General features: G+C 35.7%; 1 protein-coding gene and 1 long non-coding RNA gene across 5 annotated transcripts in view; one reads left to right on the forward strand and one right to left on the reverse strand.

The window, feature by feature from the left end:
• LOC143222523 (uncharacterized) overlaps positions 1-16,088 on the reverse strand; it is a 55,979-nt gene that overhangs the window by 36,229 nt on the left and 3,662 nt on the right. The window lies entirely within an intron of this gene.
• Positions 1-16,088, forward strand: part of LOC143222522 (uncharacterized) — a 95,712-nt gene that overhangs the window by 16,727 nt on the left and 62,897 nt on the right. Inside the window, exon 2 of one of the 3 annotated variants that reach the window (XM_076449132.1) lies at positions 4,746-5,016. The exons of 1 other annotated variant lie outside the window; for it this stretch is intronic. The gene's annotated coding sequence lies outside the window, so the exon portion shown is untranslated. Of the gene's footprint in view, positions 1-4,745; positions 5,017-5,100; positions 6,433-16,088 lie in introns of those variants that run through there. One more of the 3 variants, XM_076449130.1, reaches the window with a different exon arrangement.

The following is a 16,088-nucleotide window of genomic DNA, read 5'->3' on the forward strand; positions in this document are numbered from 1 at the left end:
TTGGTGCAAAATAATACCCAGCCGATTTTGCTATCATCTTCTGAAACGTGAAATATGAATGAATAAAATAATACCAAAATACAAAATTACAACTTCTGGGCCAGCATGGTCAGATGGTTAAGGCATTTGACTCGTAATCTGAGGGTCGCGGGTTCGAATCCCCGTCACACCAAACATGCTTGCCCTCTCAGCCGTGGAGGCATTATAATATGACTGTTAATTCCACTATTCGTTGGTAAAAGAGTAGCCCAAGAGATGACTAGCTGCCTTTCCTCTAGCCTTACACTGCCAAATTAGGGACGCCTAGCGCAGATAGCCCTCGAGTAGCTTTGCGCAAAATTCAAAACAAACCGCAACTTCAGCGAAGTATGAAAGTCAGTATAATAAATCACCTCTTACAAGAGTAAAGAAGTAAACTGCAGTAATAACTTACTGTTAGAAAACTCGCTGAAATAGTAGCAGAAAACCAAGTCGACACAGAGTGCAACAGTTATACCCAAGTAGACACAGAATGCAACAGTTATACCCAAGTAGACACAGAGTGCAACAGTTATACCCAAGTAGACACAGAATGCAACAGTATACCCAAGTAGACACAGAATGCAACAGTATACCCAAGTAGACACAGAGTGCAACAATTATACCCAAGTAGACACAGAGTGTAACAGTATACCCAAGTCGACACAGAGTGCAACAGTATACCCAAGTAGACACAGAGTGCAACACTCAAGAAACAACGAAGAAACATATTATTTTCCAAAACATCGAATTTTTTCAATGGCGAAATGTGAAAGACTTAGAGAAAATTTTCAAGATGAAAAAAATGAAGACGCTTAGATTAACGTTAAAACTACCCTATAACATACTCAACCATTTAGGTTTCAGTGAAACTTACATATTCGTTTTTACTGTAGTGGTTTGTAAAATTATAATCAATAGAAATAAGGCTGAAGACACTGTTATAAATATACATATTGTTTTATAAAACGAAGTGTTTCTAGCTAGTATAAAACAGAGAATTTTCAACAAGTATAAGATGCTTGAATAGCATATGTTGGTAATGGTTGGTTTGGTGTTTTATAGCATATGTTGGTAATGGTTGGTTTGGTGTTTTATAGCATATGTTGGTAATGGCTGGTTTGGTGTTTTATAGCGCAAATCTGCGCCATGCTGGTAGTGAAAAACAACTTAGAAAACTTTAGGATAGAAATCTCGAGTTTCAAGAAACAACTCAAAAATAGCTCTACAATCTGAACAGCTTGTTTAGTAGCTGTGGGTAGAATTTGGTGCAGTATATTTAGCTGTTGTCGTTGATCTGAACAGCTTGTTTAGTAGCTGTGGGCAGAATTTGGTGCAGTATATTTAGCTGTTGTCGTTGATCTGAACAGCTTGTTTAGTAGCTGTGGGTAGAATTTGGTGCAGTATATTTAGCTGTTGTCGTTGATCTGAACAGCTTGTTTAGTAGCTGTGGGTAGAATTTGGTGCAGTATATTTAGCTGTTGTCGTTGATCTGAACAGCTTGTTTAGTAGCTGTGGGTAGAATTTGGTGCAGTATATTTAGCTGTTGTCGTTGATCTGAACAGCTTGTTTAGTAGCTGTGGGCAGAATTTGGTGCAGTATATTTAGCTGTTGTCGTTGATCTGAACAGCTTGTTTAGTAGCTGTGGGCAGAATTTGGTGCAGCATATTTAGCTGTTGTCGTTGATCTGAACAGCTTGTTTAGTAGCTGTGGGCAGAATTTGGTGCAGTATATTTAGCTGTTGTCGTTGATCTGAACAGCTTGTTTAGTAGCTGTGGGCAGAATTTGGTGCAGTATATTTAGCTGTTGTCGTTGATCTGAACAGCTTGTTTAGTAGCTGTGGGCAGAATTTGGTGCAGTATATTTAGCTGTTGTCGTTGATCTGAACAGCTTGTTTAGTAGCTGTGGGCAGAATTTGCGCAGTATATTTAGCTGTTGTCGTTGATCTGAACAGCTTGTTTAGTAGCTGTGGGCAGAATTTGGTGCAGTATATTTAGCTGTTGTCGTTGATCTGAACAGCTTGTTTAGTAGCTGTGGGCAGAATTTGGTGCAGTATATTTAGCTGTTGTCGTTGATCTGAACAGCTTGTTTAGTAGCTGTGGGCAGAATTTGGTGCAGTATATTTAGCTGTTGTCGTTGATCTGAACAGCTTGTTTAGTAGCTGTGGGCAGAATTTGGTGCAGTATATTTAGCTGTTGTCGTTGATCTGAACAGCTTGTTTAGTAGCTGTGGGCAGAATTTGGTGCAGTATATTTAGCTGTTGTCGTTGATCTGAACAGCTTGTTTAGTAGCTGTGGGCAGAATTTGGTGCAGTATATTTAGCTGTTGTCGTTGATCCGAACAGCTTGTTTAGTAGCTGTGGGCAGAATTTGTGCAGTATATTTAGCTGTTGTCGTTGATCTGAACAGCTTGTTTAGTAGCTGTGGGTAGAATTTGCGCAGTATATTTAGCTGTTGTCGCTGATCTGAACAGCTTGTTTAGTAGCTGTGGGCAGAATTTGGTGCAGTATATTTAGCTGTTGTCGTTGATCCGAACAGCTTGTTTAGTAGCCGTGGCAGAATTTGGTGCAGTATATTTAGCTGTTGTCGCTGATCTGAACAGCTTGTTTAGTAGCTGTGGGCAGAATTTGCGCAGTATATTTAGCTGTTGTCGTTGATCTGAACAGCTTGTTTAGTAGCTGTGGGCAGAATTTGGTGCAGTATATTTAGCTGTTGTCGTTGATCTGAACAGCTTGTTTAGTAGCTGTGGGCAGAATTTGGTGCAGTATATTTAGCTGTTGTCGTTGATCTGAACAGCTTGTTTAGTAGCTGTGGGCAGAATTTGGTGCAGTATATTTAGCTGTTGTCGCTGATCTGAACAGCTTGTTTAGTAGCTGTGGGCAGAATTTGGTGCAGTATATTTAGCTGTTGTCGTTGATCTGAACAGCTTGTTTAGTAGCTGTGGGTAGAATTTGGTGCAGTATATTTAGCTGTTGTCGTTGATCTGAACAGCTTGTTTAGTAGCTGTGGGTAGAATTTGGTGCAGTATATTTAGCTGTTGTCGTTGATCCGAACAGCTTGTTTAGTAGCTGTGGGTAGAATTTGGTGCAGTATATTTAGCTGTTGTCGTTGATCCTGAACAGCTTGTTTAGTAGCTGTGGGTAGAATTTGGCGCAGTATATTTAGCTGTTGTCGTTGATCCGAACAGCTTGTTTAGTAGCTGTGGGTAGAATTTGGTGCAGTATATTTAGCTGTTGTCGTTGATCTGAACAGCTTGTTTAGTAGCTGTGGGTAGAATTTGGTGCAGTATATTTAGCTGTTGTCGTTGATCCGAACAGCTTGTTTAGTAGCTGTGGGCAGAATTTGGTGCAGTATATTTAGCTGTTGTCGTTGATCTGAACAGCTTGTTTAGTAGCTGTGGGCAGAATTTGGTGCAGTATATTTAGCTGTTGTCGTTGATCTGAACAGCTTGTTTAGTAGCTGTGGGTAGAATTTGGTGCAGTATATTTAGCTGTTGTCGTTGATCTGAACAGCTTGTTTAGTAGCTGTGGGTAGAATTTGCGCAGTATATTTAGCTGTTGTCGCTGATCTGAACAGCTTGTTTAGTAGCTGTGGGCAGAATTTGGTGCAGCATATTTAGCTGTTGTCGCTGATCCGAACAGCTTGTTTAGTAGCCGTGGGCAGAATTTGGTGCAGTATATTTAGCTGTTGTCGTTGATCCGAACAGCTTGTTTAGTAGCTGTGGGCAGAATTTGGTGCAGTATATTTAGCTGTTGTCGTTGATCTGAACAGCTTGTTTAGTAGCCGTGGGTAGAATTTGGTGCAGTATATTTAGCTGTTGTCGTTGATCTGAACAGCTTGTTTAGTAGCTGTGGGTAGAATTTGGTGCAGTATATTTAGCTGTTGTCGTTGATCTGAACAGCTTGTTTAGTAGCTGTGGGCAGAATTTGGTGCAGTATATTTAGCTGTTGTCGTTGATCTGAACAGCTTGTTTAGTAGCTGTGGGCAGAATTTGGTGCAGTATATTTAGCTGTTGTCGTTGATCTGAACAGCTTGTTTAGTAGCTGTGGGTAGAATTTGGTGCAGTATATTTAGCTGTTGTCGTTGATCTGAACAGCTTGTTTAGTAGCTGTGGGTAGAATTTGGTGCAGTATATTTAGCTGTTGTCGTTGTAATCTTTGGTGTTTGAAAGGCTTAGGAAAAGAAGCTTGGCCAAAGATGATGAAAATACTGAGAAAATAGTCCTTTCCTTTGGGGAATCCAGATTAAAATAGTCCTATGACCCGCGCAGGAGTTTTTGTTAGTAGGTTTACCAAGGTTTGAATACAGTATTTCTAGATGTTTATATTCAGGCTGGTAAATCAGCGATGATGATATGAAGTACAAATTGAGGAATATTGGATTTTATTTAACAATCGTAAAATCAAATTGTGTTACTATTATCAATACTCTAGTGGTAAAGATAGAAGGCCTTAGGTGTTGTTTTGAGAGCAAGCCTACTTTATAAGATGATTTTTTGACCGTATGCTGTATTAGAATTTTTGTGAAAACCCTGTGCGAGCCTCATTGTAAATTACTATCGTGGTTAATGATAAAGTCAGTTACCTTACTAATCAACTCAGGCATGTGACGGTCAGTCATGTAATCTGAAATGCAAACGATTGGTTATTTAGCTTATTATTTTTCGTAGTGATCCTAAATGTATCACATAATTTAAAACAGTTCAAATTGTTCTCTGCCTACTGCTAGATACCGGTAATATGATGCCTCGCTGCTGGAGATATACATCGTAAAAATAGAAGCAAGACATTCACAGCAGACTGTTGTGAATAGACTACAATTTTCTACAAGTGTCATCACTGGTATAGTTGCTTGGATACGTTTATAAGATATACCATCATCTAAATCATGAGCAGACGACGGTGATAGTTAATATTAACTTTATTACTTTAGACTATGTTCAAAATATTTCTTACATTATCATATATATAACGAGATATATTTCTTAGATAAATTATTTATTTCCTTAACAGAAAAGTAATACTTTCATTGTGTGTATTTGCATAAGTTGCTTATTCATGAGTTTTTGCTTCTGTTTCTGCAGGTGTCGGTGCACTTTGAAAATTCCTTTACCGGAAGACCTTCTGGGGTTGAAATTTCTCTTCCTATCTAAGAAACCTGAACATGTCTACCTCTGTAGTAGGGCGCACACTGTTCACAACTTTGTTCCAGCACAACTTTAATAAGAAAAAGATTTTATGGTCTACCTCGGTGAGGTCTTTGTTCCCGGTGAATAAGGAAAAATAGAGATAAAGAGCAGTATTCGCTGAAGATGAACTTATTCAAGACCACACTAAAATACATATTATTATTACATAAATGGCTTTATTTCTTTAATTAGAAAACCGTTTATCAGTTCAAGCGAAACTGATAGATTTGACTTCGTTTTATCTATGTCTAAATGACAATAATAAAGTGGAAAAAATAGATTTTAAATGAAGCTCTAAGCCTTACTTGAATCACGTCGCTATCTCATTGTCACTGACAAAGAAAATGTGATTTAAAATAACTTCGTTTAATTAAGCAGTGAGTTAGAAATATATACAGTGGCGACATCCTCATTGAAATAAACGTGTATGCCGAATTTTACATGACGAGTCTTTTCTTGTCTTGTATTTCTATTTATATAATAGTAAAACCTGAATAAAATGGTGTTTTTTTTTAAAGAAAAGTTTTAGATAAAGACGAAAGTGGTTTATCATGGCCTATCATAATGAAAAATAAATTAATATTGCTCTGAAGAGACTAAAACGAGTTTTATAACGAGAAGTTAAATTAGAATCACTAAGTACATTTTCGGTATATTCGCGAAGTTGAACAACTGGCCATGGTAACGGTATTTAACCTTTGGTGGAATGGTATTGGGTGTAATGCTTCCTTCTGTGCATCATAGAAAAAGAATAAAATTATTAAAGTAACACAAGTCGTAAGTAATGGATGGTAACCACGTGGATGAATACAATATCGGAAAAAAATTATCGAATTGGCAAAATTTCATTTATGAGTTGAAGCATCCTGAATTCCTAGGACTCAAACATCGTCTATATGACTAAAAGTATGTAAGATACAAATTAAATCTTGTCGGAAAGATGTTGCACCGTACAAAATATTCTTGCTCATGGTTTGGAGTAAGTGCCTGAAATATTAATACAGCTTTATAGAAAATACATAAACTGAATAATTTTGTGATTATGCTTATTTTAAATGTCCTAAAGTGTGTATAGTGTGTATGTAGTTAAAATATTTTTAATGTGAAAAAATTATACTTACGTTATTGTATTAAAATATAGTGTTATTTTCCTTTATAAGGATGTATAAGAAACACGTTGCTTAAGTTAATATGTATAGAAAAGTGAAATAAACTTCAAAGTATAAATCGAAGTTTGGCCTTTTTTATTGTTATTTGAATAGTGTCAGTGAGATGTGCATTTAATACGAGTTTAAATAATTTGAACCTAAAGCTTAGTTAATTATAATCCTTTTTAGCATAAACTATCCACTATAATTTTAACGGTTGTCTCAGTATATAGTGTTGCATGCTGGGCTTGTAGTTACGTAGATTAGAATAAACGCACAATATTACTATCCATACAATCATTACACTGTGTAGTAGGTGAGGCAGGCCTAACGGTTTATCGATAGTGTGAATAGATTGTATTTGTTTGTTTTGAACATTTAAATCAAAAGATGTATACTTTTAACGCAAAGCCTGTTTGTTTGTTTGTTTAAATTTTATCCAAAGCTATCTGCGCTAGCCGTCCCTAATTTAGCAGTGTAAGACTAGAGGAAAGGCAGCTAGTCATCACCACCCACCACCAACTCTTGGACTACTCTTTTATCCACGAATAGTGGAATTGACAGTCACATTATAACGCTCCCACGGGTGAAAAGGCGAGCATGTTTGGTGGGAGAGGGATTCGAACCTGCGACCCTAATATTACGAGTCGAGTGCCTTAACCGCCTAGACATGCCGCGCCTATTAATTCTTTACCACAGGGTTGTTTATTTAGAAGTTTCATATGAAGACATATGAACCTACTTTATAAACTCAAAACCGAAGCCGACTGAGATTTGAATCCATTATCGAACACACCACAAACAAATAAAAACACTTCAAACCTGACTAGTGACCATTAATTACATATGTACTAAACATTTAGATCCGTGCATAGGATTTCTAAAATAGTCTAGAACGACTAATTACACGTCTTCAACATTAGAACTAGAGAAACCTAGCTTATTACTATACTAATTTCTAAACATTTTGGCAAAGTAAACTGGAGTGAAGTCATCAATAGTATACGTATATTATGCCTCGTAGAATGGACTACGAGATTTAATAACCGCTAGTAACGTGCAATCTGAAATGAAGAAAATAAGAGGGGTCTTCTAACTACAATTAAAACACGGCGTGAGGAACAGATGCTGAATGAAGAAAAGAAGGGGGATCTTCTAATTACAATTAAAATATGGCGTGAGGAACAGATGCTGAATGAAGAAAAGAAGGAGGGTCTTCTAATTACAATTAAAATACGACGTGAGGAACAGATGCTGAATGAAGAAAAGAAGAGGGATCTTCTAATTACAATTAAAATATGGCGTGAGGAACAGATGCTGAATGAAGAAAAGAAGGAGGGTCTTCTAATTACAATTAATATACGACGTGAGGAACAGATGCTGAATGAAGAAAAGAAGGGGGATCTTCTATTTACAATTAAAATATGGCGTGAGGAACAAATGCTGAATGAAGAAAAGAAGGGGATCTTCTAATTACAATTAAAATACGACGTGAGGAACGGATGCTGAATGAAGAAAAGAAGGGAGGATATTCTAATTACAATTAAAATATGGCGTGAGGAACAGATGCTGAATGAAATATGTTCTCATTTAAGTCCTAAATTACTGTCTTGTGCAGCTTGTTTTTACTGTCGTTTGACCAACTGACTACGACCGGAAAGCTGTGGTCTAATATTTATAATTAGCTGAAGATTGTTTATAGTATGACCTAAAAATATTTATAGATTCAACACAGTTGGTACAAGCCCGTGGAAGGGAGTGATAATTGTTCAATGCCCTCATTCTCCGGTACCAAACCTCTACGTCTATTCGAACTTGCCTTGGCCTGCGGATCGCGGGATCAAAACCTGTCATCAAACATACTTACCCCTTTAGCCATAAGGATCTTATAATGCGGTGGTCAATAAATGATGTTGACAAGCTGCCTTCTCTTTCGTCTATCATTTCTAAATAAGCACTGCTAGTGCATATAGCCCTCGATTAGTTTTACGAAAATAAATTCAACAAATCAACAAAGTGTAGCAATTTATGACTCAAAATCTGCGCATGCGTAAAAGTGTATGAGAGTATCTCGAGATATTTTTCCGTCATATCTCATATACACAATATTTTCCACGGTCTTGTTATTTTAGTGTATTATGGAGCTGGCTTTTCCATGATTTTTCATATTGTAAATTTGAAACAACGTATGTTATCAGCATATTTTGAAGTGAAAGACAACTGTATTACCGGAAAAAGTTGTAGCTTCCTGACCAAAAAAAATATATATATATATTTTCCTCGCATGTGTTCAAATCAGAGCCAGCTTCGAGCACTTAGACGTACGCGTTATAGAAAGGTGTACACATCAATTGACAGAACACAGCTTACACGATAAACCTAATCACAGTTTTTACATTTTGGATAGCGCAGTCATGGTTGAAATGTTAATCTGGTTTCCTTTATGGCTTATATTCAGCTATCGCTTGGAGACTGGATAAAGTATCACTCACTTTTCTGCAATATATTCCAATGTTACTAGGATTTTCAACAAAAGAAAAAAATGACATGGAAAATTCTCGGATGTGATGTTTTATTTGTATTTTCCAGCACCTATGAACTACATGGACAGTGCACTGCAAATGCTTCACAGATGTTGTCCATTTACACATTGCCATTACGAATTTGTCACAAGTTTGATATCTGACTTATTATTCTTTACTTTTTTAAAATTCTAACAAGATAACTCTCATTGATTCCTGCCTCCAGTAGTTCAGCGATAAGTTTGAAGGTTAAAACGCTAAAAACTGGGTTTTGATACCCAAGGTAAGCACAGCACACAAAATTCATTGTGTATCTTTGAGCTTACGTAAGAAAGAGATAAAGGAACATTTGCTAATCTTACGTAAGAAAGAGATAAAGGATCATTTGCTACTCTTCAACAGCGCTTTCGATTCATCTGAACATTGTAAACATCTTAATGAAGAATTCTTGTTATATTTTCTCTTTGAAATTCCTGTAACTGAAATTAAGTTACAATGCTTTATGGGTCAGGTGGCTAAGGCAATCGACTCCTAATTCGAGGGTCGCGGGTTCGAATCCCCGTCACACCAAACATGCTCACCTCTTCAGTAGTGGGGGCGTTATAATGTGATGGTCAATCCCACTATTCGTTGGTAAGAGAGTAGCCCAAGAGTTGGCGGTGAGTGATGATAACCAGTTGTCTTCCCTTTAGTCTTACACTGCTAAATTGGGGACAGCTAGCGCAGATATCCCTCGTGTAGCTTTGCGCGAAATCTCAAACAAAAACAAATTTATCTTAAATGAACAAAAAAATAGTTCGATTTATTGAAATATTAGAAAATTATTTTTATGTATTTCCATCGTGATAAGGAAATACGACATTTATTCTTTATGTAGAATAAAATCATGGTACTTTTTTGTACAATGATCTTTCTTTCTGATGGAACTATTTGAGGTCGGTATGTTTCGCAAGAACAGAATAAGAAGTACGAAAACAGATACATTCATTGGGTTTTATTAAACATGATATTACTTCACGTATGAATTACATTTGTGAAAAAGCCTGTGTTAGCAATGAAACAGTAATCTTATGACGAAACACTTCATATTTTACTAATATTACTTTTTTACTGCATACGTAATTTCCATTCAACTTTGGATTACGTCATAGACACTCCCCAGTGGCACAAGTGTATGTCTGCGGACATAACAATGTCCAGGTTTCGATAACCGTGGTGGGCAGAGCACAAATAACCCTTTGTGTAGCTTTGTGCTTAACTACAAACTGATACATCATAAATGTATAAAGATATGTCGTCATTTTTATGCACAACTTACTTCTCAGTATTAAATCCAGGTATTGAACAAATATATAGTTTTTTAGACAATCACAGATTTTTGCGTTATTCGTTTTTACTTTCAATCCATGTTATACATGAACCGGAGTTTGCCAACAAAGACCACGTCATGAGCAGGATAGGAAGAGAGGAAAAGGATTTTGGGGTCCCGCTGACAACAATGACAAATGAAGCAAAATTTCATGGCACGACAACGAGCTAGTCAGGGGTCCGTTTCGATTTACGACAACGGTGTGACCTCTGACATTCACGAAGTGTTTCCATGGTAACGACGACACTATATTCTGCCCTATTGCCAATGAGGGAGTTCGTATTCTTCGGTCTTCTCACAAGACAACCGAGAACAAGAATTATGGGACAGACATGTTTTTCACCTCAAAAATAGTTGTCGCCTTCGCTGTTTCTTTTTCTTTTCCTTCCCCACTCTCTCTTGCAAACCACAGTTGAGTCAGAACCACGTGCACAGAACGTGTATGGAAGTGTACTTGAGATACAAATCTCATCTTAAGCACATGTCACCCGAAAATCGTGGATCATATATTTGTCATCGCTTTCTGATCCAAAAAGGGAAATATCTTGTAAAAATCTGAGTATATAAATTTCAAATATGACATTTGGAGTAGGGTTAAATCTCACGTTACGAAATTATAATAATTGTTTTCTGAGATATAGGACAGCTTTTATTATATCTATTCACACAATAAGTGAAGAAGTCACGTAACGTGGATAAAAGTCTGCGGACTTATGATGCTAGAAACCGGGTTTCGATACCTGTGATGGACAAAGCACAGAATGCGCATTATGAAGTTTGTGTTTACCTTCAAACAAACCTTCATAAAAAACAAACAAACAATAATAACAACTTATAGTTTGTTTTATCATTTCTCCAGCAAATAAATACTTTCCAGATATTTCTCCTCTATCAAGGGCTAAGGGTTGCCCGGAGGTACAGTTCTGTATTTAAGGGATAAGAAGCCAAGACAATACCGGAGAGTGTTTTTCGTGCTCTAAACTGTAGATGCGTTGTAAGAGTAACAGTGAATACCTTAACATAGATGGTGGGTTTTAACATGTTATTGTCTTGCTGCCTTGTCTCCCTCTATTCAGCAGCTCAGGGACGGCGCCATAAACACCAAATATGATTTATTCACTAAAGACTAGTGCAAAATTTCTTTATTTTCCATTAACGAATAAAGTGCTTCTAATTTAAATTATTCCTTCACTAAATGAAGTTTTTTTGTAATTTTGAACTAGCACTCCTCCATAAAAGAAAAAAAGAGTGTAGTTTTATTGTATTATTTGCCCAACGAACAAAATGTTTAAAAACACAGGCTTTTCTATCTTTGTTAATGGAAAAGCTTTTGATTTGAAGTTTTAGCCCGTTGAGAATAATTTAAACCTTACATTTATTTTCTATATTGATGAAAAAAATTGTAAGTTCGGTTATCAATTAAAGAAAGAGTTCATTAGTTGAATTTGTTTGTTTTTCATATTTCTCGAAAAAAGTGCTTTGAATAGAGATCCCTAATTCTCTATTACTGTAATAGTTTGAAGAATTATGTCTCAACCAACTAATATAATTTATTGTTTGTCTATTCCTTTAGCTCCATTAAGGCAGATAGCTTGAGACTTGGAATATCTGTTCATGTTTATGTTCTCGTTTTCATAAGGTTTGAGGTTGAAGTGTGTGCGTGTGTTTTGAAGTTAATAAAAAATGTGGCTAGGATTGTATGAAGTCGTAAACATGTGGTAATGTGTAAAGTTATCTTATTTAATATATTTTTCACCAGTAAATAAAAGCGCTAAGCGGAATGCATAATTTTATTATTTTCAACGGTTTTCGCTCTTCATATTTATATAAAAATTTGTCCTATAGCCCAGTAATTGATGTTATCCCTACTAAAGTTGAGTGTTTTAGATTCACGTTACGAATGTTAATTGATGCTATCCCTACTAAAGTTGAGTGTTTTAGATTCACGTTACGAATGTTAATTGATGCTATCTCTACTAAAGTTGAGTGTTTTAGATTCACGTTACGAATGTCATTTATTTTTTATATTAGATCTAGAGCTTATGTGCATCTGTATACCACTGTGGTAAAACTAATTATTAAAACTTCATTGAACTTTTTAGTGATTTTTAGAACCTCTTAGAAATCCAAGTGTTTTTTTTTTCTTAATAGTTTTCTTTGTACAATCTGTAATTCTGTACAATATCAGTTAAGAAGCATTTGTATCAAATTAACTACTGAATAAATATTTTTGTAAATTTTCAATTTAGATAAAAGCATTTATTAAGGAATATAACGAAACATATTATAAGTATAGTAGTACTTAAAAGTAAGAATGGGCCAGATGTGCAATACAAATTAAAATCTTAAACACACTACAAATATCATGTGAACAAATCTTTATAGGTACTTAACATACACTGATGAGCAGTAAACAAGCTTCAGAGTAACAAGCCACTGAAGTGCTTAAGAAAACTGGTAGTGAAAACAAACATTTCACAAAACCACAAATTTGTCAGTCCGACTAGCTGACTGATTAACGTTGATGGAAAGGCATAGCTCTTTCCTGCCCTAATTTTATGTAAATCTAAATACACATGACTGAATTACCTTTCTTTGGTTAAAATGATTTTTCTTAATTTTACTTATAACCTCGGTAATAACAAGTAATAACAATAACAATTTTGCAGCACTACTAACAAATTAACAATACACTAGTAGTCATGTTCTATGATTATGAGCCCGCGCTGTAAGTTGCCAAGTAACAGCCCACCCTCGTATCACACGCGGGTGCACGATTGCTTATGTGCACGTGCTGTGTAATCCGTCTGCAGCTGTATCAGCTAGATTAAAAAAAGTGAACAAGTAGGTTCTCTAGATCTAAGTTCTAACTATGATCTAACCTTTGAAAGCATGGTTTTCAGTTTTATACTTCTCACTCGAGAGTTCTGTGTTGAACAAAACAATTTTATTATAGCAGTCGATGCTTAAGACGTGAGTCTCCTATATGAGGACGCACACTACCACTGCTAAAATCTGACTCGGCTTTGCTCGGGTGTTCTAGACAGAAATAAGAATAAGTTTTATAATTTACCTTTATATTGTTTTCAAACTAAGTGTGACCCACTGACATCTAAGTTTGAACATGGCACATAGTGCAATTTTTAAAATATAACAAGAAAGGAGACACTTTTAGGTGGTGACCTTGTAATGTATTTGTCACAGCGAAGAAAGCATTACTACAAGAATAGAGATATGATGAATAAGAGTAATGTTGAGTAAGTCTTAGCCATTAATCCAGCCAAACAATAAGCTACCATCCTGGCTATATGACAGAGAAACTATAGCAAATATATTAGCAAAAGCCACGAAATATCAAGAACTAGCTCTAAGGAAAACTCTGAGAAGGACAGATGTGGAGCCTAGCCATTTTCGAGACTTAGTACCAAAAAATTTTTGGGACATATGTTAAAAAACGTTTAAATAAAAACCAGGAAGTAGGAATAGGAGCTCCAAAACGTAAGGAAAGAAGGGCCTAACTGGCAGAATAACATTACAACACTTGATGGTTTCTGACACAAGCAGCCTCAAAGTGGGTGCAACCATCATTCCTACTTTGTGTTTTACTTGTAAATTTGATCCAATTATACACTTGAATTTTGTCAGTAGCTAATCCTTTTCAAATACTTGACAAATTTCAACATCTTAAAAATCAGGGGTTTTGATATTATTCTGTTGGCCCATTCCTAATCAGTTAGATAAATATAATGTCTTCCATAAGCAAATTATGACGACCAGAGCTTCCTTCGGACTTCCGACATCAAACATCCCTCTCATGATGTCATGTATTTCGTTAAGGTCACGTAATTTTATTACACACATTCATTGCTGAAACAAGATTTACATCAGAGAAATTTAGCTCCATACACTTTTCAATTAGTTTCAACAATTACCAAGTTACAAAAGCACACGAAGTAGGAATGAACGTAAAGATGTCCACGCCCACTTTGAGGTTGCACAGTGTCAAAAACCATCAAGTCCTTTAATTTTCCCCGTCCATTTCTACCTTGTTTTCTTACTTTTTGATGTTATTATTAATTATTTTTAAACCTTTTAACACCTTTATAAAACTGAAACTGGAAGCAAAATAATGACATATGATCTATGTTAATCTTAAATTGAAATTCCGAACAATTTGTATTCGTAAGCCACGCCGTCAAGGCATTATTATAACTGAAGATTGCATCACAAGAGTCTAGATTTCAGACAATATGCCATCAAAAAAATGCTACATTTTCATAAAATAAATAACATAACACACATAAATAAACCGTGCTGAAAATGTTTAAAATGATCTAATTTAGAATAAAGCTCATTTAAAGAAGTTACGTAAAAATGATAGAGATGGTTATTTTGTCTACTTCTGATTTCAACATTTCATTCTACACAAAGCAGTACATAACGAAAACTTTTTAAACAGCATACCTATGTAATGTAAGAATTACAAACTTATCTACATGTAACAGCATACCTATGTAATGTAAGAATTACAAACTTATCTACATGTAACAGCATACCTATGTAATGTAAGAATTACAAACTTATCTACATGTTTTTAAATAATTTTTTTAATTTATTTCTGGAAGACAATTACAAGACTCATGTGCATCAACCTTGACCTTATGGTAAACTAGGAATCCAATGTGCAAACACATCACGTAGACGACACCATTAATGATTACCTTTGATGTGAGTGTATAAATCATTCATGAGGTCTTTCACAAATTACTGCGCATGTTTTTGTCGTTCATAACGTGTAACAACAGTACTGAAATGCACGAAACTGTCTTGTACTATGCAAAAAGTTAATAAAGTGATTTTAACTATCTTGTGTTGTTGGAAGGCATTTAACTACGTCTACATAACCATAAAAACAAAGTTATTACTAAAAGCTATCTATTTCTCTCAGTTGCTGCGTGAAAAACTCTAACCATTTTTATTCAAGTTATTTGTATATATATTAAGAAAACCTTCAACATTCAGTATTTCTTTAACCATTATATTTTCTAAAGTTATGCGATATATTACTTGAAGCAATCTAACATGAAAAGATACGCTTACCAAACTGGTGTGAAGGTAATGGTAATTTTTAGCATAAACACCTCGTGTCATACATGAACTAAACACCATAGTCAGAGACCAATAAGCCTAAACATAGCAATATCTAATTTGTAATTGCCAATAACAGGAATGGGAGAATCAGTCAGGAGCATCCGCTGGTCATGCGGCTACTCTAAACAGAATAGTGGTATTGACTGTTTTTGTTATGATGTGTTCACAGATAAAATTACGAAGCGTATTAAGTAGGGTATTATATCTCGAACTAGGGATATCCACTAGATGGTGCTTAATTCTAAAATTTCTACACAAATTTTTCTTATTCAGTGAATCTAATAAACGACAGTGACATACATAGGAGGCTAAACGTATCATGTATTTAGGGTAATTTTATTTAGAGAACTGTGACCCAATTACTACAATAAATGGATTAATATAACTCAGTCAAAGAAGCTAAAAAGTGATATTCTTCAAAACCTGAAGAATGAACTGTTTTCACTAACGCAGTAAGGCCCGGGATGGCTAAGTAGTTTAGACGCTTAACTCGTAATCTGAGAATCACGGGTTCGAATCCCAGTCAAACCCAATATGCTCGCCTTTTCAGTCGTGAGAGCGTTACAATAGGAGGGTCAATCAAACTATTCTTTTGTAAAAGAGTAGCACAAGAGTTGACGGTGGGTGGTGATGACTAACTAACTGCCTTCTCTCTAGTCTTACACTGCTAAATTAGGGCCAACTAGCGCAGAT

This window comes from Tachypleus tridentatus, chromosome 8, assembly GCF_004210375.1.
Source record: "Tachypleus tridentatus isolate NWPU-2018 chromosome 8, ASM421037v1, whole genome shotgun sequence".
In the NCBI taxonomy this organism is placed as follows: Eukaryota; Metazoa; Arthropoda; class Merostomata; order Xiphosura; family Limulidae; genus Tachypleus; species Tachypleus tridentatus.